The sequence below is a fragment of the Sorex araneus genome, chromosome 5, assembly GCF_027595985.1.
Source record: "Sorex araneus isolate mSorAra2 chromosome 5, mSorAra2.pri, whole genome shotgun sequence".
Taxonomy (NCBI): Eukaryota; Metazoa; Chordata; class Mammalia; order Eulipotyphla; family Soricidae; genus Sorex; species Sorex araneus.
In genome coordinates this window covers 38,010,525-38,017,400 of record NC_073306.1, presented here as the reverse complement: position 1 = coordinate 38,017,400, position 6,876 = coordinate 38,010,525, and the positions used below count along the sequence as shown (strand labels likewise).

The following is a 6,876-nucleotide window of genomic DNA, read 5'->3' as shown; positions in this document are numbered from 1 at the left end:
CAAAGAAGAAATCCGAATGGCTAAGAGGCACATGAGAAAATGTTCAACATCACTAATCATCAGGGAAATGCAGATCAAAACAACAATGAGATATCATCTCACACCACAGAGACTGGCCCACATCCCCAAAAACAAAAGCAACCGGTGTTGGCGTGGATGTGGGGAGAAAGGGACTCTCCTTCACTGCTGGTGGGAATGCCGACTGGTTCAGCCCTTTTGGAAAACAATATGGACGATTCTCAAAAAGTTAGAAATTGAGCTCCCATTTGACCCAGCAATACCACTCCTGGGAATATATCCCGGAGAGGCAAAAAGGTATAGTAGAGATGACATCTGCATTTCCATGTTCATTGCCGCTCTGTTCACAATAGCCACAATATGGAAAAAACCAGAGTGCCCGAAAACAGATGATTGGCTAAAGAAACTCTGGTATATTTACACAATGGAATACTATGTAGCTGTCAGGAAACATGAAGTCATGAAATTTGCATACAAGTGGATCAACATGGAAAGTATCATGTTGAGTGAAATGAGTCAGAAAGAAAGAGACAGACATAGAAAGATTGCACTCATATGTGGAATATAATGTAACTGAGAAGTACAAGTTGGCAACGATGCAACTTCTGGCAGATATCTCTCTGGACTTAGTTACTAAAATACTAAATTACAGAAACCCAAAACTGAGAGGCCGCTACGTGTGGTCACTCGACCTCACACTTCTTCATCCTCAGCAATGGAAAACAAATTACCTAATGCTTCCTTTTCAGCAGGTCTGACTTTAGGGGAGAGACTCTCCAAACAATAATAGTGAGTTTTGTTGAAATATTGTATGCAATCAAAGTGAAAGTAAAGTGAAATTTATTAGTTACACAGGCGGGGGGGGGGCTTAGGGTGGGGGGGCTAGGGGCATGGGGGTGTTTGGGGTATGAGGGGGCGGGGTGGAGCTATACTGGGATTCTTGGTGGTGGAATATGAGCACTGGTGAAGGGATGGGTATTCGAGCATTGTATAACTGAGATTTAAACCTGGAAATTTTGTAACTTTGTAACTTTCCACAATAAAAAAAAAAAAAAGAAAAAAAAAAAAAAGAATTATTTATTTTCTTTTATGAATACTTATATATGATGAATCATTTTATTGATTGTTAAACATGAAACCACCCTCATCTCCCTACAGTAAATTCTACTTGTATAAAAATCATTATGTAGTCACAATATGGAGTATAATTATTAATTATAGATATGTCATATGTGACAGGTGTGAATTCTGTTTGCTAATATTTTACTTAGAATAATAAAGTTGATATCATAGGTGAAATTAATTTTATATTTCTTTTTTGCTAAATCTTCACTGTGATTAAGTGCCAATATATTGCTTAATTTATTTTATGTTTTGCATTTACAGCATGCTTAAAAGCTACTCCCAACAGTACTCGGGGGACCATGCAGCACTAGGGATCAAACCCAGGTTTCTCACATGCAAAGCATGTACTAGTCCTGTGAGCTCCCTCTCCGGCCTTTACATTCACTTTTTTTTTTTAATATGGAACACTTCACGAATTTGAGTGTCATCCTTGCGCAGGGGCCATGCTAATCTTCTCTGTATCATTCCAATTTTTTTTTTAGTATATGTGCTGCCGAAGCAAGCACTACATTCACTTTTAAAATCTGGTATTTCTTTCCTTTTCATTTCTAGATCAGAATAATATTAGAGTTATTGTTCTTAAAGGCAAGAAAAAATATTTTATGGAACTATTTGGCCCAGTATACTTTGGGATGCAGCTTTTTATCAACTTCTTCCATTTTTTTTCCACAGATACCAGTACAATTAGAATGCTTTAATTTTTTCACAAATTTTCTTTTATCAGTCCATTAGCCACTTAGTGGTAACAAGCAATATAAAATAAATTATTGTGGGTCTGCTACAGAGGCAGGCTTAAGGGGTGGTTGGTAAAATAGAGATAATAGGGAGAGAAGATGACAGTGGTGGAGGGATTGGGGTTGGAATACTGAATGCCTGTAACAAATCTTCATGAACAACTTTATAAACCATAGTGTTTAAACAAAGTGTGGTGGTGGGGGGAAGAATGTCTTACATCTGAAATAATTTTGTTACATTTTCTTAGAAAATATCAGTCATTCTGGTTTTTAAATTTACTTTTATAGACTTGCAAAATACTTTTTCTGTCTAAATTCCTCATTATTTCTTATTCTAAGCAGTTTGCCTTAAGCTTTTTTTCAAATTAGGGTTGTAATTTACCTATTTTACTGTTCTTTTAAAAGTTTTTTTTTAACTTTAAAAAATCTGTTTTTCTGCTTTGTAATTCGTTCCGTTTTTCTTTTGAGTGATTTTACTGCCTTATCCTTCTCCATGGATTTATCCTGCAATTCTTTTTCCTACTTCATAGCTGCATGACCTGGGTGTCACATGTACAAGTAGGAGCCCCGGGACCCTGTAATTGTCCTGTGACCTTTCTGGCCTGTGCCCAAGGCCCCTCTGCCACCATCGTTAGGGACTTTTTGTTTTCTGATTTAGCTGTTATTTCCTACCTTCCTGAATTATGATCTAAAAATGATGACTGGTACTTGCTTTGACAGCACATAGGCAGAAGAGAATAACTGTGCTATTTTTATTTGGGGGAGTAATTTATTGAGATTTAATTTGTAGCCTGATAGCCAATTTTTTTGGAAATGTTCCATGGAATCTCACAGGAAAATCCTGGCAGGGCAATTCTCTCTGCCTCTATCATGGAGATGACATCCCTTGTTAATTACATTATTTAGGTCTTATTGATTCATATTTGCCTATTACCCACTTAATCTGTCAAACAGAAAAAGAAGTAAACTCCACTGCGAGTGTTTCTCTTTCTCCTTGCACCTCCTATGTTTTGCTGTTTTGCTTGTGACTGTTCCTTTATTTGGTACCTGGTTCAGAACCTTCTATTTTTTTAGGTTACATAACTACCTGGGTATTATTATTTTGTGTAGATCAAAACTTAGATTACATTGCTCGAAAGTTCTCTTCTTTGTCTAAGTTATTGATTTTGTAGGCAGCGGGTGCCTCCCCAGCGGTGCTTGAAGGCTCTGAGGTGACGCCTGGTGATACCCAGCACTGCTGGCCTGAGGGTTTCACCCAACCCAGCAGTGCAGTGTTGCTCCTCAGGCCCCCAGGGTCAAACCTGGCAGTGCACAAGGGCCGCCAGGGTTATAGCCAGGGTTATAGCCGGCATTGCTGAAGGGGGTCTGCAGCGCCCGCTGGAGCTTGGGACTTCATGTGCTCTAGCCCATTGAGCTCTCGCCCCAGCTCCTGTTACTGACCCATTTATCCTGAATCTCACTCTCACTGGTTTAACATAGCAATCCCAGCATGAAGGCCTTGCCACCTATGCTAGTTTCCTGCCTAACAAAGTGCCACAAAAGGGCAGCTTAAAACAACATCAGGGTGTTATCTCCTTAATCTGGGAACCAGAGTCTGGGATTTAGCTGTGGGCAGGCCAAGCTCCCTTCCATGGCTCGGGGACAGACCCCTTCCTGGTCTCCTCTAGCCTCTGTGTTTGTCAGCCATGCTTAAATTTGTCCATGCACCACCCTGGTCACATGCTGCTCTCCTCCTACGTATCTACATACAGTAGAACACGTGTGCATGTCTGTCCCTCTGTCCACACCAGCCCCTGCTAATGAGAACACCAGTCATTTCGACTTAGCATCCAATCACCCAAATCACCTCTTCTGGAAAACTTTTTGAGAGATCTCAGCAAAGAGCCTCTCACTGCTAGGGTTTCCCTGTTCCACTTTTTGCCTCCTCTTCCTTCTTAGACCGCCTGCTTGATCTCGGCTACCTTGAGCAGCCCTTTCACATAAATGAGAGACTGGGGATTGAACCTGCTTGCTAGTGTCGTTAGAAGTCAAGTTTCTTCTACGATTTTGTCTTCTTGTTGCTTTGGAGCACTTTGGAGGAGTAGGAAAAATGCTGTTTCACACAGACATACATCAGCATAATTTCCAATCTCTTAAGAACAGTGACCCCTAAAAGACTGTTTGACCCAAACAAATGTGGATCGCCTTCCACCCAAGACAGCATTGAGCTTCCTTTCTAAGGAGAGTCACCAAATAAAGAACTTGGAAGAGAATCAGGCCCCAGGTTGACGGGTGCCCACCAACCCACCACCCTGTGACTGTGAGATAAACTCTTCTTGGTTGCTGTATTTTTAGAATAACTTTATAAAAGGCATCTCAGAATTTTTTTATGTCCCCGGGGTGGGGGGCGCTGGAGCGATAGCACAGCAGGTAGGGCGTTTGCCTTGCACGCAGCCGACCCGGGTTCGATTCCCAGCATCCCACATGGTTCCCTGAGCACCACCAGGGGTGATTCCTGAGTGCAGAGCCAGGACCCAAAAAGCAAAAAAAAAAAAAAAAAATTAATGAAATAAAATAAAATGTCCCCAGGGGATCTGTGAGGGTGACCCAAGCTGGAAAAGAATTGTTGTTGTACTTAAAGATGATTAAAGGATGGAGACATGAGACCAAGCTGGGCATCTGTGAGGGAGCTGAATTCCTCTTCTAATGTTCTTAAGCATCCTTGAGTAATAGGACACGGCACCAGGGGAAGGGGGTATGAAAACAGAGACTGGAGGGACCCAGAGGACAAGGATCGCTGTCAGTCACTGGAAGCAGGAAGAGGAAGGGGATAGTTTGTCTCCCAGAGTCTCTAGATAGAACTATTCAGCCAACACCTTGGTGTCAGAGTTTTGCTTTCCAGGAGCCAGATAAAGAGGACTGGGATTAAGATACTTGCCTTTTATACAATAACCCTGGTTCCATCCCCAATATCACATGGTCCCCTGGTCACTACTAGGAGCGACCTCTGAGCAAAAGCCAGAAGTCGCCATTGAACATCAGCAGGTAAAAAACCAGGGTCCTAGTTTCCAGCAGGGTGACAGAATAGTTCTCCGTGGTTTTAAGCCACTCAGTTTGGTGTGTTACTACAGTTGCCACCAGTCTGAAAAAAAAAAAACCCGTCTGACTCCTGCCTCCAGCACTCTCCAGCTCTGCGATCTCAAGCAAGCGTCGGGGACCTGGGGAGCCTCTGCGGGCTGCTCACAGAGCCGCAGCTGTCCCTACGTCGTCGTGTGGGGCCTCCGCTGAGGACAACGCGAAGATCAGGGAGCAAGTTTGGGCCTCGAGTAAGGGAAAGCCTTTCCATGAGTCAGAATAACCCAGATGTGGAAAGGTGCCTGACTGGAGTGCTGGCAGGGACCCTGCTCTGGAGGTGGGCAAGGCAGGGCGAGGACCACCTGCGAGATGAACAGGAAGAACTTAGAGTCAGAAGCCTTGTGCCTGCTGCTAGCGACTCCCATCCTCTGAGCCCCAGGAGCACCACCTACGACAAAGGGACAGGTAACAGCAGCTGGATGGCTGTTGTGAGCATTGCAGGGAAATTAAAATCATAAAAGCACTTAAAGGTACCAGACTGGCTGCTAAGCACCTCTGCAGGGGTTAACTCACATAGCCACCAACGCTCAGCCTAGCACGCCTGGCACCTGAGTACTCAGGGACTGGCACCTATGATAATCTTATGGTGGTGACCATGAATGCTGCTGTCGCTGTACGGTTTTGACCTGGCGGTGGCTTGTGCATTAAATGTAGGGCATTTTCCAACCCTCCGAGCCACGGGCAGAGCAGGGGGTCCTGTGGCTTCCCACTGGGGAGCGGAAGGGCAACAATGAGCGGCTCTCTGGCTCTCGGAAGGAGCTGTCAGGCCCAGAGGAGCACCGCTGTCTGCGGCGGAGGGGATTGGATAATCAGACCAAAGCCGTTGCTCTGGGCCTGGAGCTGAAAGCGGTGGAGCAAAGGCTTCTCCGGTCCAATGTGTGTCGGGGCAAATGAGCCTCCCGCACTGTCCCTGGGCGCCTCTGCCTCCCACTGGGTCCTCCTCCCGCTCCCTCCCGCCCGCGAGCCAGAGGGGAATTTGGGTGGGGGAAACAGCAGGAGCAGAAAAAGAGAGAGAGAGAAAGAGATTTGCAATTTTGATGCACAAGGGGCAATTTCCACAGACAACCCCGGTGCCCGTGTACGCCCACCACCTCCGGCGTTGGCGCCACCTGAAGCCCACGGAGCATCATTTTCCATTCTCGTCTCTGAGATAATAAGTTGGAGAGAAGCTTCATATTTCAAATCAAAACTATTTTCCAACTAGAGGAAAGTGGAAACTTTTCAGGCAAATTTCATATGCAGTAACACAATTTCCTCCTGTTCCACTTTCTTTTTTCACCTAATACATGATAAATATTCAAGATCTCCCCGAGGAAGCAGAGCTGAGAGCTGGGAGGTGGGTTTGTCACGGCCGCTAGTGACGGCGGCAGCAGGGTGCTCGCCAGTCCTTCTCCTGGGAGAACCACAAGCGGGGACACTGGTCTCGGCTACCAGCTACCCAGCTGTCCCTCAGAACACCCTCACCCCCTTAAGAAAAGACACCGACTATGTGGCAGGTCATCTCAAAAAATCATTTATTTTAGGACCAGAGAGAATCACTCAGCAGATGGAGTATGGGCTTTGCATTCAGGAGGACCCAGACCCCATCCCCAGCACCATACAGTCTCCCGAGCACTTCTAAGAACAGTCCCCAAGCACTGAGCTGGGAGTAGTCCCTGAGCACCACTGGGTATGACCCTAAAGCCAAACCAAGGAAAAATGACCATTAATCTTATGGCTGTTGCCAGGATTTTTCTCAGAATACAACCCAGTTCGCTGGGGGGAAATGCCTTGAAGAACTATGTGGGACAGAAGGTGAGCTCCAGCTCAGAGATTATTTGGATATTGAGTCATTTGGAGTCATTCTCTCGTGGGGGATCAGAGGTCAGGGGAGTGGAATAAGGGG

The 6,876-nt window shown here is 45.1% G+C and overlaps 1 pseudogene; it reads right to left on the bottom strand.

Annotated features, from left to right (window-relative positions):
- Positions 1–1,536: 1,536 nt before the first annotated feature.
- On the bottom strand, positions 1,537–1,649 carry LOC129405254 (U6 spliceosomal RNA; annotated as a pseudogene).
- Between the last annotated feature and the right edge of the window lie 5,227 nt (positions 1,650–6,876).